Source organism: Pelmatolapia mariae, linkage group LG6 (assembly GCF_036321145.2).
Source record: "Pelmatolapia mariae isolate MD_Pm_ZW linkage group LG6, Pm_UMD_F_2, whole genome shotgun sequence".
NCBI classification, from domain to species: domain Eukaryota; kingdom Metazoa; phylum Chordata; class Actinopteri; order Cichliformes; family Cichlidae; genus Pelmatolapia; species Pelmatolapia mariae.
This window is the reverse complement of record NC_086232.1, coordinates 2,922,691-2,941,857: the sequence shown is the minus strand read 5'-3', so window position 1 is coordinate 2,941,857 and position 19,167 is coordinate 2,922,691. Positions and strand designations below refer to the sequence as shown.

The window sequence follows — 19,167 nt, the reverse complement described above, 5'->3', positions numbered from 1 at the left end:
TGATAAACGCTGCAGTATTGAAGATTAAAGATAACACCACATTTTATATCCTCATCTCCTAGCTAGTGGCCTCTGTGCCAAAATCAATACTCCATTAACCTCTATGGAAGATGATGCTTATATCATTAGCTTCTATGTATGTTTAATGATGATGTTGATGTATAGTTTAATAAAATATTTAAGCTGTGTATATACTTGTGTGTGTTAACACTAAATTAGTTCTTTGGGCAGATGACCACTTATCTTTATATTGCAGTGTCAAATGAGCTCATAACAAAGGCTGGTTTAATTGCATGACAAGAAATAAAGCATAATTTTCCAGTTTTGCCGCACCTAATTCCTTTTGTACTTTTCTATGGTTCATACAAGTCTTTTCCTCATACCCAGTGTCTTTTAAAAAACATCAGATACTGTCTTTATCTTGTGCAATTTAATTTCAATTTATTTATTTTGTTTATTGCAGGAAAACAGCATGCTTTCTTTGTAGATGTAATGTAAGCATTCTGTTAAAAATGTTTATTACTATAGAATAAAATTATATATATTTTAATATTAACTACTTAAAAACAACACTTAAGAGGTATGAGATAGGCATGTTAATTTTTCAGTTGAACATTCTCAAAAAAATAAATTATACTAAATTCCAAATAAAATTTTTATTATTTATTTATAATGGCACGAATTTAAAAAAAGAAAGAAAAATGTTGCATTTAAATCTTCTGAAGTGAAAAACTGAAAATATCACTCACATTTTTATTAAATTATTTGAATACATTTATTTACCCAACCTCCATACGTATATACACTCGATAATAACGTAGTTGTCAAAACTTTGGATTTTTGAGGTACAAGTGTGTGCATGCGCCACCCTGTATCATATGTTTAATCCCACATTCTCTACCTGTGTGTCTGCCGAGTCCCTCACTCCTTGGTACCTTTGGTTTATACAGCTTCCTTGCTGCATCCACGCACACACAGATGCGGTGTGTATGAGAAAATAATGAATTATTCTTTTGTCATAAGTCGCGTCCGAAAAAACATAGAGGGGTCATGTGTTATGAGTCGTGTAGCAGTTTTGCTACGAATACATCCGTGGTCATGAAAGCGGGGAGTCTTTTATCAGTGGAAAAGAATGCAGAGAAAGAGCGAGGGAAAGGCGTGTGTGTGTGTGTGAGAGAGAGTCTGTGTTGGTGGCAGTGGGAGTGTCTCTTCTTGGGCCCGCCTCCTCCTCTGCAAATCTACTCCACCAGCCTTCCAAATGCCGAGCTCTGCAGTCCCGCCCCTCCTACCGCTCGACCCAACACACACTCTGTTTTCTTCGTTCTCAGTTTCAGCCAATCCCATTCTTCTCTCTGCTCCCTCTCGTCCTCTTGGCCCCGCCTCCCCCTCGCTCTCCCGGCAAGAGAGCTTGAAACTTACAGAAACGAAGCGGTCGAGAGAGAAAGAGGAGAGAGCGAGTTCGGCACGTCTGCACACACGTAACACAAGTATCGGGAGCAGGCGAGGGTCGGCGCTTATACACGGTACCGACACACAGAGTGATACGAGAAGAGACTAAAGGAGTAGAATTTTAGGATTTCTTTATCTGGGAGAGAGAGAGAAGAGGAAAAAAGGTAGAGGGAAACGGGGGTGCTGGGTGTTCTTCAGTCTCCATCCCTTCCAGAGGTTGTATAGAACAAGAAGTCAGAGAGAAGACTGAGGCAGTCCCACCGACGGGGAAAGAGACAAGCAAGAGCAAACCCGAGAAAACCGGGCTCGAGCTTTTGGTGTCTCCAGAAACAGAGAGAAAAAAGCGAGAGAAGACAGTCGGAGGTACCCTGAAATTTGCCCTGGCAGCGGGGCGTCTCTCATGCGAACCTGAAAGGATTTATGGTTTTTGTGGAAGCGTTAACCCTTTAAGCAGGGCGAAACTGGAGTACTCCCACAGACAAGGTACGCGACCGAATTTATTTATTTATTTGTTTTCTTTTGCACGGTGTGTGCACGTGCGTGTGCGCGCGTGCCTGTCACCGCGTTTGCTGTGTATAACTGTGTGCTCGTCTTTTGCAGTTGCCTGGTCTCCAGTCAGTCGCTTGCCATTCTGTAAATTCACTGACTGAATGTAAAGTCATCGGCAACACAAAGCAGCCAGTGTTTGCGCGCGCGCACGCGTGCGTGCTAGTCTTTGTGTGTTTGAGCGTGTTCACGTATCGCCAGAATGAGGCCTCATAGTTTGATTTCGTGAGGAGGTGACAAAACACATGAAGACGGTGTAATTGGTCTGTTTGAGCTGTCTTTGCCTTTCCCCCTCCTGGCTGCTGTCTTTCTTTTGTTTGATTATATTTTATTTGCCGGCCTTTCTGTTTGTGCTTCTCGTTTTTTAAAAATTGTGTGCCATACTTTTTTAGGCACTTAGGAGGCTAGCCAACCAGACAAGCGTTTTCGGGTAATAGGACGTACGACTTGTTAATAGGCACCAAAGTCATTTACTGTTATTTTATCCTCGCCATACACGCCTGCACACACACACACACACACACACACACACACACACACACACACACACACACACACACAGACTTTTATAAACATATCATGACTTAATCGTATCGTAAATATTTGCTTCAAGGTCTGTTTTTGATTTTGTGGCCGTTACATATTTCAGGAAATATAGACGGGGAATACCCAATCCGTGTGGAGGAGGACAAACTGATGTTTCTTTGTGCTGACTAATTTTCTTCTTCATTTTCATAAAGAAAATAAAAGTTGCCTGTATGTGATGGGAAAGTTCCTGTTACAGAAGAGGGCAACGTGAGGTTGTCTGATCTTGGTGTGAATTGATTAATTACAAATTGATCTAACAGGTTCTTCTGGATTCGTTCTTAATGTATGGACAGCTTGAATAAATTTACAGCCACAAGTTGTATTTTAGTCTTCAGAGGTCAAATCGATCCTGTAACCAGACTGGAATGTGACTTCGGATGGGAAGCTGCCAGCTCTCACAGTGATAGTTAAAAGTTCATTCCTTCTTATTTGATTGATTCTTTAATGCTTTTGAATGCCATTATTTTAATCACAGGCTGGTGTGTATCTCTGCATCGCTATGCAACTACGAAACCGGGGTGATTTTAAGGTCGTTTTAAAAATGCCACTTTTCATATAAAACTTGCGTCGCTGCTGTTGTCTTCCTAAATGATACGCTGCCAGTGTCAGTGAAGCGGAAATGTTTTTTTCCAGGCTTTGCTTGTGTTACTTTGTGTGTTCCTCACAGTGGCAGGAGTGTAATTGTCTTTAGTCAAAGTCAACCTAATATCTTCAGGTCAGTGGTTTTTCTTTCACCGCTCACTGAAGACAACAACACATCGCTCACACACTGAGTTTTGTTCATGAACTCTGCCAGCATTCGTCCTCTTCAGTCCTGACTTTGTGTTTGGAGCTGATCTAAGCTGCAGCACAAAATACAGAGTGGAAATCAATGTAGGTTATAAAGTCGTTCATTGCATAGCTTTTAAAATGTGTTTCATCTATATTTTTTTTTACTGTGAGCATAATTCCAACCCTGCCTGAAATACCTGAGCCATATGTAGTCCAGTACAAAAGCTCTACTATGAATTCTAGTATTGCAGTGCTTCATTTTAAACATTATGTGTGTGTGTGTGTGTGTGTGCTGTGTCATCTTCACAAGTTCTACTAATATTTTCTGCTAATTTTAATCGTATGAGCAAAGCATTAAGGATACTTTATCGGGCTTAATGATGCTCACACTTTTATTCTGTGAGTAAATGACAGAACAATTAACTTACATTGAAAAATCTGGTTTACACTTGTTTATACACGCTGTGTTGTCACCTTGACAATAACGTTTAAACTACACATAATTCGGTAAAAGTGGACTCAACTCTGGGAAGTATCACCCGATCTTATTTGGCAAAGGTGTGTGTGTGTGTGTGTGTGTGTGTGCATCCGCTGGGTTGAGGTGAGGTTATGGTGGCTGGACTGGCTGCTGCTCAGACACAAAAAGAGAAGGAGGGCTCTTGCTTTCTGTCTAATTGCTTCCAGAGACAAGATTTGCATTCCTGTCTCTCTTTCTCTCACTCTCGCAGTGTCTCGCTGCCTCCCTCCCCCTCTTCCCTTTACCTTTTCAATTGGAAACATAAGTTTGGAGACATTCCTGAAACATGCATGTGAAGCAAAAAAGGAAGTGGGTGATGGATTAAAGGAATTAACATGTCACTGTGAAATTAAATATGCTTAAAAATGACTGTAGATGGACGAATGATAAAGGCGGGCACAGACTGTAGTAGAGAGAAGAACACATGCAACTGATTAAGAGTGGAGCGGGCCTATTAGGAATGATAACGCGCCAGAGAAAAATAAATAAATAAAAGCAATATATAACTGTATCATATCTTAATCAAATCATTTTGCAGCGGTGGATTCCTTTACTGTGGCCTGAAGATGCTCGAGCTGAAATAGCAATTCAAATCACCTTCTAGTTTTACGTCTTCCGTGTTTGTGCTGCGCTACATGCAGTTGTGCGTTCTGTGAGTGGGTGAGGACTTGAAAAGATTTTGATAATGATGTCATGAATAATGGCAAAAAACTAAAAAAAAAAGAGCTTGAGTTTCGGTAAATCGTTTTCGTCAAGACGTCTGTGTGTTGGACTAATAAGAGTTTACTGCGTATATTTGACATGCGTATCAAGGTAAGGTTAAGGCTTAGGTTTTCTTTTTCCTTATTCTCTGGAATGTTTGAGTGAATTAGGAGGACTACGGGTTTGAGACCAACCACTGGGAGAGACAATGCAGTCAGTCAAGCAGCACAGACAGCTGCAGCATTCCACTGGTGGTTACATTAATAGGAAAAGCACCTTTAAGGTCTTTTCATTTATTTTGCAAGTTTTTCACTGTGTTATCTCACTTGTTGAGATGCTTATACAAAGGACTCATTTGCACATATAAAACACAAGTTGATAATTATTGCTGTCACAAAGACTGAATTACTTTGTGTTATGACAACTGTACTGCAAAAACAAAGGAGGCGTATTTGAATAGATGTGAATCCTTGAATTTCTTTTTTTTAAGTCTTTTTTATCAGGTTTTTTCCCTAACAACTGAACGAAATGAACAACTTCTTTTGAAGTGTTTTGTAACAAAGTAGTAAAGTCTGTATTTTAATTTTTTTGATCTGTCATTAACTGATGTTGAGAGCCTTCTTATTTTGCATCATCAAGAAAATACGAGGTTTCATAGGTGGTGCTCTTCTAAGGGCAAATTGATGGTGCTGTAGGTACGTTCGTGTTTCACCCTGCAGAGCTGTGTCTTTGTTTCAGTGTTTCCAGTGAAGAGCGCTATTTTCTCTGCAGGCTTTATCAGATTATAATAGATGTATTTGCAGATTAAGGGGACAGAGTGTGTGACGGACTGACCGCTGGGGCAGACAATGCAACCAGCCAAGCATTATATGACCTGCTGGGGCGCACACACATGCATGCACACAGAGGAATTCAGCTTCCTGCAGATACGTACACATTCACATGTGCACTCATGCGTGCACTTCATGAACACATACATTGTCCTAGCCCGTACTGTGTCTCTAGTCCAGGACAAAAAAGGCTATGAGTGTGTGTGTGTGTGAGAGAGAGCCACAGGATGAGAGAGTGATAGGGATAAATGAAAGAGAAGAGTAGGAATGAGAAGTTTAGGAGAGTTAAGTTCCTGAAGTTGTGTATATACACACACAATGTGCACTCATTCTATTGTCTCTCTATCACTCTCCCTCCATAAATAGAGCACTATCTCCTAGCAACAAGGTGTTTTAGAGGGATATGTGAGCTAGATTGTCTATGATATAGGGGTTTGTGTGTGTGTGTGTGTGTGTGTGTGTGTGTGTGTGTGTGTGTGTGTGTGTGTGTGTGTGCAAAGCTTGAAAAAATTATGAAAGTCATCAGAAGAAGGGCACACACTATGAAATCCAAGTTAAGGAATGAAGGTGAGATAGTAGCCCGCACTTCCAAGTATGTGTGTGTGTGTGTGTGTGTGTGTGTGTGTGTGTGTGTGTGTGTGTGTGTGTGTGTGTGTGTGAGACAGTAGTAATTTTCCTGATGGACTGCATTACTCTAGATGGGGCTACTACTCAGAAAGTAAAAGTTTCAATTACTGCTAAAGTGCCTCAGACTGCCACACCTGCACATGCACAGTGATATATTGTATAACATTATTTGTTTGTTATGCGTACACGAGCAGACACTAAGATTTACAATAGTTCTCTTATAACACTCACTAGGGGACACATAATGGTCTGGCTCATTCATATTATTTTGACCATATTTTTCCTTGTTTTATTATTTTTCATTACATGCAAAGATGTGGGCCTACAGGGCCAAGGGCCACAGCAATAACAGCAGTCTGGAAGTTGGGAGAAATATTCAGTCCTTGAAGGGCTGCAACATGAAACAATGAAATGCTAATTCATAATAAAGGAAGTGACGTGGTGCTGGTAATTAGGCTTTCTGTAACAGAATGGGCCAACAAAGGATGTCACAGCTACTCAAGGTGATATATTTGTATTGTTTTTATATAATAGTGAAAAAGAACAGGTCGCTTAATATGTCACAAGTAAATGACTTGGGCAGTATACATCCCACAAATGGATGATATTGTTGTTCTTATCTCATAAGTGATATGAGTGAAGATGAAAAAGCGAGATGTAGAATCACATCAGAGAAGAGAAGAAGATTCAGAGTAGTTTACACAAGGTTACGAGAAAAACAAGGCTGAGTGATGAGGTGTAGACTGACTGTTCCTTATCAGAGACCCAGTCCAGATGGTGTGCAAACAGCACCTCCTTACTTCATCCTCACCCCCCCACCCCTCCACGGTATGCAGGAAGACGTGACCTGAACTCTGCAATATAAACTGTACCGGCTTTGATAAAAAGGCTGCCTGTGACAGTGATAAAACCTTTACCCAAAGTGCTCCACTCACTGCATCACTGTCAGGTGGAAGGTTTACCTTATATCATGGTGCCACTGCTAACCGTCACACAGCACTGCTGTAGAGGAACAAGTGATACAGATGGATGCTAGAAAATAGTTAGTTGCATTAGGGTCAAGCCTCTGTCATAATGACAAGAGGAAATATTGGGGGGGGGGAAGAGTACACTGTGAACAGGTCACCAGCCTATCACAGGTCTAACAGAGTGACAGATAAACCTCAGCCTGCATATGTAATAACATTTCCCCCTCCTTTAATACTTTTGTCACCTTTAAGCAACAGAAACCAGCATGAACAGCATATATGCATATAAGATGCCACATCTTATATGCAGCATGAATTCAAGTCATTGCCGGTGCAGTAACAAGTGTCAGGGCAGCAGAAGATCCCAGAACAACAGACAAGAAACTGATGAGGAACATGTCTTTAATTAAAAACTAGCATTGTAAGGGGGACCTGGTGTTTTAGTGTGCAGGATGAAACTCTCAGGCCTTCTCAGTAATTTTTATAAAACAAAGTCTCATGTGAACGCGTGGATTCACGCACACACTTAGAGGCGATGCACAGGAGCCCTCCATCATTCCTTTCAGGTCTTATCTCGCTTCTCTGGGAAATGAAGACTGAATGAAATGAAGACAGACGATGTGATGGTAATATGAACCATGAGAACCTGGTGTGTGTGTGTGTGTTCATTTCTGTTGTTGCACTGCTGCACTGTGTCATAAGCATCCTGCAGGGAACCGTTTCTCCTCTTTTGTTTATGCTGAAACCAAATAAATGAAAAAACTGTGACAGGTAATCTGCTGCTGTTATTGTTCATGTAAAGCATTTCATTGCTTCAGCTACAATCAGTAACAACGTACCATGTTTGTTTTTTCTCAGCCATTTGACTGTGAAAATTACTATTGTGATAATGATTATGGGTAAATTCAAAAGCAGTTGTGTTTTGTGTTTTTTGTGTATGTGCAAATTGCAGAGTTAACTCACTATGGGAGTACGATTTGGACGGCTCGTGGTGTCATTTGTCAGATGGACAGATAGGTGGACTAAAAAGCTCAGTAACACTCTTAAATCCTTACAGGCTTGTGTGCCTTGAGGCTTTTGCAGTTGATTGCTCACTTTGTTAACTCGCCAGTTTCTTTTCTCTTGAGCCCCCTCACTTCCGCCCCAACGCGCGCGCACACACACACACACATTCTCAGTGAATCTTTGCTAAAATGCTTTGAAGGCGTTAACAAAATTGTGAAAATTACAGCATGTCTTGTTTATACCATTTTGCAAGAACCATATCTGTTTTTACAGCTAATGTGACTTTAAATTCAAAAGTGGTGCAAAGGGTCTGTCTTTGATATATATATATATGTTAGGGGTGCAACGATACACAAAATTCACAGTTCGGTTCAGTTCGGTTCGATACTTTGGTGTCACGGTTCGATATTTTTTCGATACAAAAAAATGTTCATGCCTTTTTAATTTGTCATTTATTAAATTATAAATATATATTTTAACTCAAAAGTACAGTTTTTAAATTTAATTTTGCTGAAACGACAAAGTAATAAAAAAATAAATATCTGATGGAGAAATCCCTCATCTTTGGAAAAGAGAGTTTATTACAGAGAAATGGCTCTTTCCAAAATAAAAGCTATACTATACGCTTCTTCTGGGGTATATTCTCAGCAGCATATTAAACATATCAGGTCCCCATAAGGAGAATCATGTGCTAACGGCTGTCTAAATGGCTCGGGTAAAGTTTGTAGCATGCGTGCTTGTTGTTTTTGTCTGCTTCCACTTGTCTTTGCACTAGGATGATGTCGGCGTAAATATGCAGTCATATTCGTTGTGTTCCCACTAGTGCTGTCAGCGTTAATCTCGTTGAAATGACGTTAACGCCACAACACGGCAAATCTCCGTTAACGGCTACCGCGGATCGCCCCGTGCGTGGCGCTGGACGGCGTCAACACGTTAATGAGCAAACTGCGCTAACACACTAGTTCCCACCCATGTAATTGAGCATTGCGTGGCACATCCAACATACTGGCCGTTTATCAATGCCCAAGTACGCGAGTACGTACTCGCGTCCTCGGTGAGTACGTACCCGCCGAGAACGCGAGCACGGACTCGTGATTTGTACAATTGGAACACCTGCGTACGTGATGATGTCACAGGTCCGGAGCTTTTACTGCCGTCCCCTCTTAATTTAACTGTGAATAACATGTTATGAAGCTTAACTTTAATCACAGCCAAACCGATTTACCCAGGAACAAATAAAACACTGAAATAAACCAAACATTAACATTTAGAAGTGATCTAAGTGACTTATATATCATTTTTAACCTCAGTAGTGAAACCTCTATTAATAAAAATAGTGTACATGTACATACGTGTACATACCTTAATAAAAACAAGCAGGTGAGATGTTAGAACGCTTTTATTTCTATTCTAGTGGACACTCAATACTATAGACAGCTGCTGGGGTTTCTTTAACCTGAGTAGTGAGACGTGCGAGCGGGGGGGGGGGATGTGCCGGGAGTCCGCTGTTGAGTTTTGGACAAAATGCATTCTGGGATATATAGCTGTCCCAAGTCCACACCGATGCATGCTCGATAAAACGGGCGGATCGAGAACACATCCGGGACTTTTTCGCGTTCTCGGCTTGATGCGTACTTCGAATTGGAACAGTACTTGGTCTCCGACTGATGACGTATCACGAGTACACGAGAACGCAAGTACGCACAAGTACGCATATTGATAAACGCCCCCTGTTTTACTTTTGTACATGACGCGCTTACCTTCAGGGTCATACTTCACATGAAGACCAAAATAGTTCCAAAGGCCAGATCTGAATGAGGGTGGGGGAGGTTCAATTTGCCATGCTGCAACGAGCTTAACTTCTGTCTCGCTAGCTTGCGCTGCGCTCAGTGGATCTGCACTCGACAGTGCAGCCAGGGCGGAGAAGTCGAACGCAGATCCACTGAGCGCTCAACACAGACAGCATCGTCAGAAGAAAAGTTGATAAAATAAATTAAAAATTTTGTATATATATATATATAAATATATATATATATATAGAGAGAGAGATAGATAGATAGATAGATAGATAGATAGATAGATAGATAGGTGTGTGTGTGTGTGTGTGTGTGTGTGTGTGTGTGTGTGTGTATTTCTGAACAGAAAAGTTGCACGGGAATTCAAGTTCTGCAGATAATGTAGTCAGGATGGTTTATGGAAGTGAGTGAAAGGATCAGAACCAGAATACTTTATTTATCACTAAGGAACTTATGTGGGTTACAGTAACAGACTAAACTATTTAAATAATACAATATGTTACAGAGTTTACAAATTTAAGAAGTAGCACATATGTATGCAAATTGCTCAAATATCAAGAACAATACAGAGGTGATGGGTGAAGAATGACCTCAGTAATTAATAGAACCTTAACTTTCCATGACTGTTATGTTTATTTGTTTCACTGTGCGGTAAGCACCAATATTTGTTAAATAGTAATATTTGTAGTAATATTTGCCAAAAGTTCTTTGTGTTCTTTCTTCTTTATTCATTGTCAGTAAATCCCCTCCTGGGGTTAAAAAACGTGAACTCCACACTGAGTGAGAAGGGGTTAAACAACTGGAAAACCTCAGAGATTCATTTAGTGAAGAAAAAAAAGTACAAACACACACACACACACACGCGCTTGCTTAACCCGTATCCTCTTTGTAGACTGATCTGCCACCCCCTCCTGCCACTCCCTCATGCTCCTTCAAACCTTTGCCTCCCTCAGTCTGCTCCTTTGTTGGGAGGTGTCAGGGGCAAGGCGAGGTCGCTACCCCAACACACCATGGGGTCAGTTTACAGGAAGTGTGTGTGTGTGTCGGTGTGGCCCTGACCTTTGTTGACATAAGTGCTTGTTTTATTAATGCAGTGTAGTGGTGGTCTCATGTCCCTTGTAAAACATGCACACACACACACACACACACACACACACACACACACACACACACACACAGAGCAACCACTGCCTGCTGGTTTGAGACAGAAGGCTACCGTGTGTGTGTGTGTGTGTGTGTGTGTGTGTGTGTGTGTGTGTGTGTGTGTGTCTTTACCTTTTATCAGTGTTGCTTTGTCAGCAATGAGTTATATGTGGTGTTAGTCATCTCCTCCATCGCTCTGTTTCTGTTTTTACATTCACTGATTAGGTTTTTGTTGGCTCAGGAACTATTATGTGTGATAAACTGATGAAATATTATAGCACACACACAGAAAAAGAGATTTAGTAAAACTGATAAACAGTGAAGTGTGACTGGATTTAAAGCTGCGCTGCCACTTCTCCTCAAACCGTAGATTAGATCAAATCCTTTGGTGTGTCATCTGTTTTATTTTGTCTGTCTACTTTCTTGGACATAAACTTGTCATAAACTTCTCACGGGTCATGGAGGTCTAATGTAGGAATTTTAGTAAAGGTGGATTATGAAAAAAACATAATACAAGACATTTTCAATCTGATAAAGAAAAATGAAATGTGAATCGTATATTTTAATAACAAATGGTCATTATGTGTGCCATGATTATCTGAAGTTTACATGTCAGCTGCCTTGCCTCAGTCAGGGAGTAACACACGCTAAAAGCAGCTCCACTAATCACTGACAAATGACCATCCCATCTGTCAAAACTTTATCTATGAGCTTTATTAGCTTTATGAAAACTTTTAAAAACACCAACTTGTGGGAAGGAGTCCAGACTCTGACCCTTTACTGTACGATATATTACTGATCAGATGAACACATATAATTATGTTATAGTGATACAGATGAGAACTCAGTAAGCTGATCAGTGTAAAAGAGTGATATCACACATGAACTGTAATGCCAACAGAACTCTACAAAAAATTCTTAATTATCTTATTTCATTATCTTATATATTGCGTCTGTATTGCATACCTTAAATCTGTTAATTGAACAAATGCAGAAACTCTTGTGAAGTCAGGGCTGCTACTGACAGACACCAGCCACCATGCTAATATAACTTGAACATTTACCACCAATGCCGTCCTGGTGCTGGAAGCATCAAGGATCAGTGCACCGCGTAATGCACCATGTGGCAGTAGGGGACTCGACATCAATTTTAATACTGCTTGAGCAATCAAATTGCTGTAACTAATTAACTGTCATTTTAGCATTGACTTGATATTCACACATGAACACTTAAAATGTTTTCATATTAGCAGTAAATGGTGTACGGATGAGTCTTTTGTGTTTCAGGGGATGAGATCAAACCCTAATTTACTACAAATTTATGAAAAATATTTTTGCAGAAAAAAGATGCTGAACTTCAATGTGCTATATTAGATTTGAGCCCTATACAAGTGTTGCTGTCAGTCTGGCTTTTCAGAAGTTATGTTGAAATGATTCAGTTTTGTATATATCACAACAACTATCAACAGTTGCCTCAAAGAGCTTTTTTGCTGGTGACATGTAATCTCATTGTAGCACTGTGTTACTGTCTGTATTCAACATTATGTTTGCACTTTACAAGCAGAATTGACTTCACTGTCAGCTAGGTCTCTCCATTTACCTTCAGCCCTTTCTGCATTATACGCAGAGTATGACGGCGTAGGCAGCTGCTTCACAGATGCAGGGTCGGTTGTAGGGCTGGGCCATATCATACCGTTCACGGTAACACCGGTATAATGTTGGGCAACGATAAGAAAATGAAATATGGCGATAGAATATGGGTAAAACGCGCATGCGCAGTGCCTTTGTTTTCATACGCATATGGCGGAAAAATCATGGTGGCGACGGAGAATGAGAAGGGCGAAAGCGGATCGTTGAATGAAACGATGAACCAGAACTGGTTTGTAAAAATGCTGCAACTTCAGTGGTGTGGAACTGGTTTAGCTTTCGTCCGTCAGATACACAATAAAGCACTATTTTTGGTAGAGCAGGCTAGCGGGCCGTCGTTATTACCGTGTTTTTTGGAAAATACGGCACACTTAAAATCAATCCTTTGATTTTTCTGAAAATCGACAGCACCCCTTATAATCCCGTGTGCCCTATGTATGAATTCTGGTTGTGTTTACTGACCTCGAAACGATTTTATGTGCTACACGGCGCTCGAAAATCTGTCAGATGTTGTAGTACGACTTTGCTAAGCTACGAAGCCGCACCGCTTGATGGATTGTCGGAGCATTACGGCTATCGTAGGCAGGAGCCTCGCGGAGTGATACGTACTGTGCTTCAACATAATATTACCGTATTGTGTGTGTATAACCTCTTTTTAAGTTTGTGGATATTATACATGGTTATGCTGAGGATATGTCGGCCAGTTTCCACTGGAAATGCCTTTTGGTTAAACTGTCAGCAAGGAGTTTGCATTTGCACTGTTACATTTTTATATAACTTTAATGCACATAAAAAACAGCTGCTTGTTTAAGTGAAAATACATTGATGGGGTTTTTTTTGCACTAATAAAGTTGTGGAGTTGTAAAGTATTTTGTCTAGTGTCAGTTATATCGTCAGTTATATCGTTATGGAAAATTTTCAAATGTATGTCATGATAAATATTTTTGGGTCATATCGCCCTGCTCTAGTCGGTTGGACTCTTCACTCTGCCTGGAAACACTCAGCCCAATAGGCCTATGATAGCCACCATTCTCACACTCAAGAACTGTACAGCACGCCAAAAGTGACATCACATTCACAGTTTAAAAAGATGAGGCTTTCTGGCAACAATTGTTCTAAATCTTGTTTTGCTCTTTTAGTCACAATCCGGTCTATAAGTGATGACATATGAACCCTGCTTCCAGGTCCAAACTGCTCTGAGTTTATTAAGGCTGTTGTGTTTTTAACATGTTTTAATGTTTTCTATCTTGTTCTGTTTAATCTAAACAAGCCCCTAAAAACAGTCAGTGATCACTGTCAGCCTCTCTCAGTTTTTATTATCGCTGTTCATTTTAAACCCTTCCGCTGTAACTCCAGCCCAGCCCATGCAGCAGTATATGAATGACTAACCTGTATTGTGGCTGGATTATCTCAGTTGTTCTCCTGACTGAAGTTTGGTCTGTTTACAGCATCCTGCCATGCGATTGCATTTGTCCCTAACCATCAGGAACCCTCACGTTAACTTTTATGGAGTGGAAAAAAGTTAGTGTTCATCCTCCAGCTTCACTGTGTTTATGCTAACATAGCTGTGTAGCTAGCGATCACGTAGCACATCGTTATATACCAGCTAGTCCAACTTCAGTAACGCCAGGTCCTAGGAGGTTAAAGGTGAAAGAATTTAGACAGTTTGTAACTCTCAGTGATGCCGCAGTGTTCGATTGACTTTAGGACCAGAAGCGGAGTTTGGACCTGGAAACGGCTAATGACGTCAGCCTTAAAGACCGGTGGAACCCAGAACCCTTGGAGCACTAGTGGAGCTGCTGGAAATAGAACGGACAACCTCAGTTTAAGTTTAAGAACTAGGCAGTGGGCCGCTAACATGCATACCGTCTCCAAAGACCCCGTAAAAGGTCATATTTCTGCTTTAAAGGTCTCCCCCTGCAGATACACACATGCCAGTGGTAAAAGATTCTCTCACACTAAGGCTATGCTTGAACACTCTTTTGCTTCAGATCAACCTTATTTTTTATTTCACTTTTTTTCTAATACTGATGTTTTATAGCTCTTTATAGTTTCATATTTGTGTGAGTCAAATGTGATATTGTATGTTTGGCAGCATACTGCACGAGCGCCTACCTTATCTGAGCGTGGTTAAGAAGCCACTTGTCATAACTGCCTTTCATAGCCGAGAAAACCAAGCAGTTTTAAAATTACCAGCACAGATTTGAAAGACTTGGGATTTTCTAAGTGTGGAAGTGTCATGGCAGATTTTATAAAGAGAGTTATTTGATGGTAGTTACTTTAACTTGTACTTCTGCCTGTGATGATGTGTTATCAGTGCAAATTGCTTTTGAATTGTTTGCATTTGTCTTTGTATAAACGCGTCCCCCTACTGAAGCATAAGACGTGTTGCAGCTCTTCTGCAGTCTTTTGTAATTACAGTAAGGAATAAAAGTAAAAGCACTTCTCCGCGTTCTTGTTCTTTACACAAACAAAGCAGTATTGTTTAAGTACAATTAACTGCAAATGTTACCTTGGGCAATAACAGGCACTTTAGCATGCTCCTAAAATAAACCAACAAAGGACCATATGATTATTTCATTTCAGTGTTAGTTGCCATCTAAAACCTGTATTAATCTAAAATTGTAGCTTTGTCAAGGTTACAGTTAGTTTATTTTACCTGTAGCATAATTTTAAATCACGTACTCATCCTGAATCTGGATTTACGGGCTTCCTCCTCATTTGTTTGTTTCAGCTGGGGCTCTCATCTCTTTTTGCCTATATTTGTCCTTTGGAAGCAACTATACTGCAGGATTAACAGCTTTTGAATGGCAACAGTGCTGTGGCATCCAATTATCCAACATTTTATGGTCAGTAACAGTGTTGTTCAGGACCAGTCTGCATCTACCTAAGGTTTCCAAAAAGTGGGGTTTAGAAAGTAGCAGACAGCAGGATATCAGTGCGACTTCTTTCTCCTTGGCGCATGCTGATGGTAGCTGTGCTGTGACAAACAGGTGGTGAAGAGCACAAACAGCCAACCAGAACAAAGAAAGTGCACAAATCATATTTTCTTTATTCCTGTTGTTCACAGTCTGCATCTTCTTGTCTATGAGCTCACTAACAGCTGGCATGATGTCATCAAGTTTGATGACTCTTTACCTTGGTGTGTGTGTGTGTGTGTGTGTGTGTGTGTGTGTGTGTGTGTGTGTGTGTGTGTGGATGAATGCATGTACACCACGTGTGTCTGTGGTTGGTGTGCCCACTCATTGCGGTTAATGAGAGGGCTTTTGCTGGTGAGGCCAGCAAAAGTCAACCAATTAAGCTGACTTCCAAGTGTAGCATAACATTCGCTGCCCACTCACAGTTTCAAAAATGCACACACACACTAACTTTTCACAGTCTATTTTCCCCTCTTTTTAATTACACCATCTCATACAGATTTATTTAATTTATGCATTTCATTTGACTATACATGCAGAAGAGAGGATACAGCTTAACTACAGTCTCAGAGTATAATTACATTTTCTCTATTGGATAGAAACAGAGATAGTGGAGAAACCACTGTGCTAATAGCACTGTATAACTTCTCTCAGGGATCACGTTCTTTACCATCACATCCAAACTAAAATACGTGTACAGTTGTGTGTGCCTGGCACACTCTGTCTACTAGTCCTTACTTGTCTTTACCATTTGGCCTGCTGTCAGTGTCAGGTGAGACGCGTCCATGTCTGTTTACTCTGGCTACACAACTCAGTGTGCAATGAGTCGATGAGTCTGTGGAGCTCGATGACGGTGATACTTAGAGGAGTTGTTGAGGATTTCACTAACAGTAACACTGCTGTTTTTGCATACGACACACATAAGACTACTCACACTGTTAGCCAGTGTTAGTAGTACTAGGGCTGGGCCATATCATACACGGTAATACCGGTATAATGTTGGGCAACGATAAGAAAATGAAATATGGCGATAGAATATGGGTAAAACGCGCATGCGCAGTGCCTTTGTTTTCATACGCACATGGCGGAAAAATCATGGTGGCGACAGAGAATGAGAAGGGGGAAAGCGGATCGTTGAATGAAACGATGAACCAGAACTGGTTTGTAAAAATGCTGCAACTTCAGTGGTGTGGAACTGGTTTAGCTTTCGTCCGTCAGATACACAACAAAGCACTCTTTTTGGTAGAGCAGGCTAGCGGGCCGTCGTTATTACCGTGTTTTTTGGAAAATACGGCACACTTAAAATCAATCCTTTGATTTTTCTGAAAATCGACAGTGCCCCTTATAATCCCGTGCGCCTTATGTATGAATTCTGGTTGTGTTTACTGACCTTGAAACGATTTTATGTGCTACACGGCGCTCGAAAATCTGTCAAATGTTGTAGTACGACTTTGCTAAGCTACGAAGCCGCACTGCTTGATGGATTGTCGGAGCATTACGGCTATCGTAGGCAGGAGCCTCGCGGAGTGATACGTACTGTGCTTCAACATAATATTACCGTATTGTGTGTGTATAACCTCTTTTTAAGTTTGTGGATATTATACATGGTTATGCTGAGGATATGTCGGCCAGTTTCCACTGGAAATGCCTTTTGGTTAAACTGTCAGCAAGGAATTTGCATTTGCACTGTTACATTTTTATATAACTTTAATGCACATAAAAAACAGCTGCTTGTTTAAGTGAAAATACATTGATGGGGGTTTTTTTTGCACTAAGAAAGTTGTGGAGTTGTAAAGTATTTTATCTAGTGTCAATTATATCATCAGTTAAATCGTTATGGCAAATTTTCAAATGTATATCATGATAAATATTTTTGGTCATATCGCCCTGCTCGAAGTAGTACTTTCTTTGAAGTGGGTGTAACATTGTTGGGCGGACAATTAGCAAATAAACTCCGCAAATGATGTGAATATATAATCAAATTGTTTATCAGAGGGAAAGTACGGTGTAGGGCTAACATGAGCTGGCACACAGTTAGTTTACTGCTGTTGTTCTTGTATAGCTGGTTCGCTGTCAGCTGTCTGGAGACAGGAGGGTCACAAGGCTAACGTGCTGACTGTAAGTAATTCTGACATCATCTTCAGTTTGGCAGATGAGGCTTGAGATAAGGAGGAGGAAGATGATGCGCTGCTTTTCTTTGAGTTGGAACGTTTTGGGTGAAAGGACCCCTGGTCAGATGACAAAAGTGTCTGAAGGTGCGATGTGAAGCGATTAGGCAGAACAGAAATGTCTTCTTGCTTTTGATGAGACTTTTTCTTTCCTGTTTGTGAAGTCAAATCAATTGGTTCATACACCTCAGGACTGCTGGCTGTTTTGCTTTGTCCTTCAGCAACACCACTGTGAAACCCTTGTTACTAAGTTTACTTTTTTTCTTTAAAGGTAAGGAAGTGATCGTAAATATGGAAGTTATCACACTGGTGGTCCAGTGTAGGACGTTTTCTTCTCCTGTCTTGATCTTTTTGTATCGTTTCAATTTTCACATGCGAGGGGTTTAACAAAAAACAGCAAACAACCCAGTGGAGTCAGATTTGCTCCTGATGTTAAATAATAAAATGATATAAATCCACCAAATTCCAAGAGTAACAATAGAAATTTTGCTGCATTGAGAATATAAAAAATCCAATGAAACTATGAAGTGACAAGCCTTTTAAAGTGGTTTTAAAATCATCCTTTATTTGAAGAAATGTAATGTGACACAGACACCAGTCTATAAGGTCATAGCAGGACATTTGTTTTACAGCAGTCTGCATTTTTCTGCATCTCACTGAGGCACTTACAACCATTTTCTGAAATGCAGTCGGTGTGTGCGACCACAAGGCCTCGGTGCTTACATACATATTTTTCTGAGCACCTTGGACACACACATGCACACACACAAACACACACACAGAGTGGAAAAAATATTAGATGGGAAGACGTGCATGAAGACATAGTATAAAGGAGAAAAGGAGAGGGAGAGGGGAATGATTGAAGAGAACAAAGGAGAAAGGTGAGCAACAGGGGAAGAGAAAAAGACAGAGAGGACGGAAACAGATTAGTGACCTACATCACAGCAGCGTCCCTCTCAGGTACATTAGTGTGTCTGCATGTGTGTGCATCTTTGTCCTCTTGAGTGCACGTTGGTGTGTCGGGTATGTGGGACAGCGAGCAGATATGTGTATGCACATAATACAGTTCAAATTTGGTTTGTGTACTGCAGTCACCATATTGCAGCGTAAACAAAAGCTGTGTGTAGTGCATGCATTTTGTGTGTGTGTGTGTTCGATCACTAAGCGTTACAATAAGAAGTGTGTGTATAAGTGAAAACTATGTGCTGTTGTCACTGGCTGGTACCAAACTTACTCGTCGTTTAATCTAATTGTGAAAATTTTAATTGATGCCCAGTGCTGGTCAATTATTGGAGATAAATGAATTTCAGGACCACGCCTCCAAACACGCCCCTTCCTGTTCTTCTCTATATATGACCCCCTGGTTCTCCCCTGGTGCGAACACCTTTCGAGCTCTTTAATACAGCTTATCTTACAAGAGTAACATCATCGTACTCATCCTTCCATTTGCTTACAATCGCGCTCTTGTCCGTCACCACATCAGACGAAGAAC

The 19,167-nt window shown here is 40.7% G+C and overlaps 1 protein-coding gene across 7 annotated transcripts in view; it reads left to right on the top strand.

The window, feature by feature from the left end:
* The window catches only part of tenm3 (teneurin transmembrane protein 3), a 266,186-nt gene that overhangs the window by 68,932 nt on the left and 178,087 nt on the right, over positions 1 to 19,167 (top strand). For 2 of the 7 annotated variants that reach the window (XM_063475650.1, XM_063475649.1), the window contains exon 1: positions 1,594 to 1,932. The exons of the other annotated variants lie outside the window; for them this stretch is intronic. The gene's annotated coding sequence lies outside the window, so the exon portion shown is untranslated. Of the gene's footprint in view, positions 1 to 1,593; positions 1,933 to 19,167 lie in introns of those variants that run through there. 7 annotated transcript variants of the gene reach the window in all.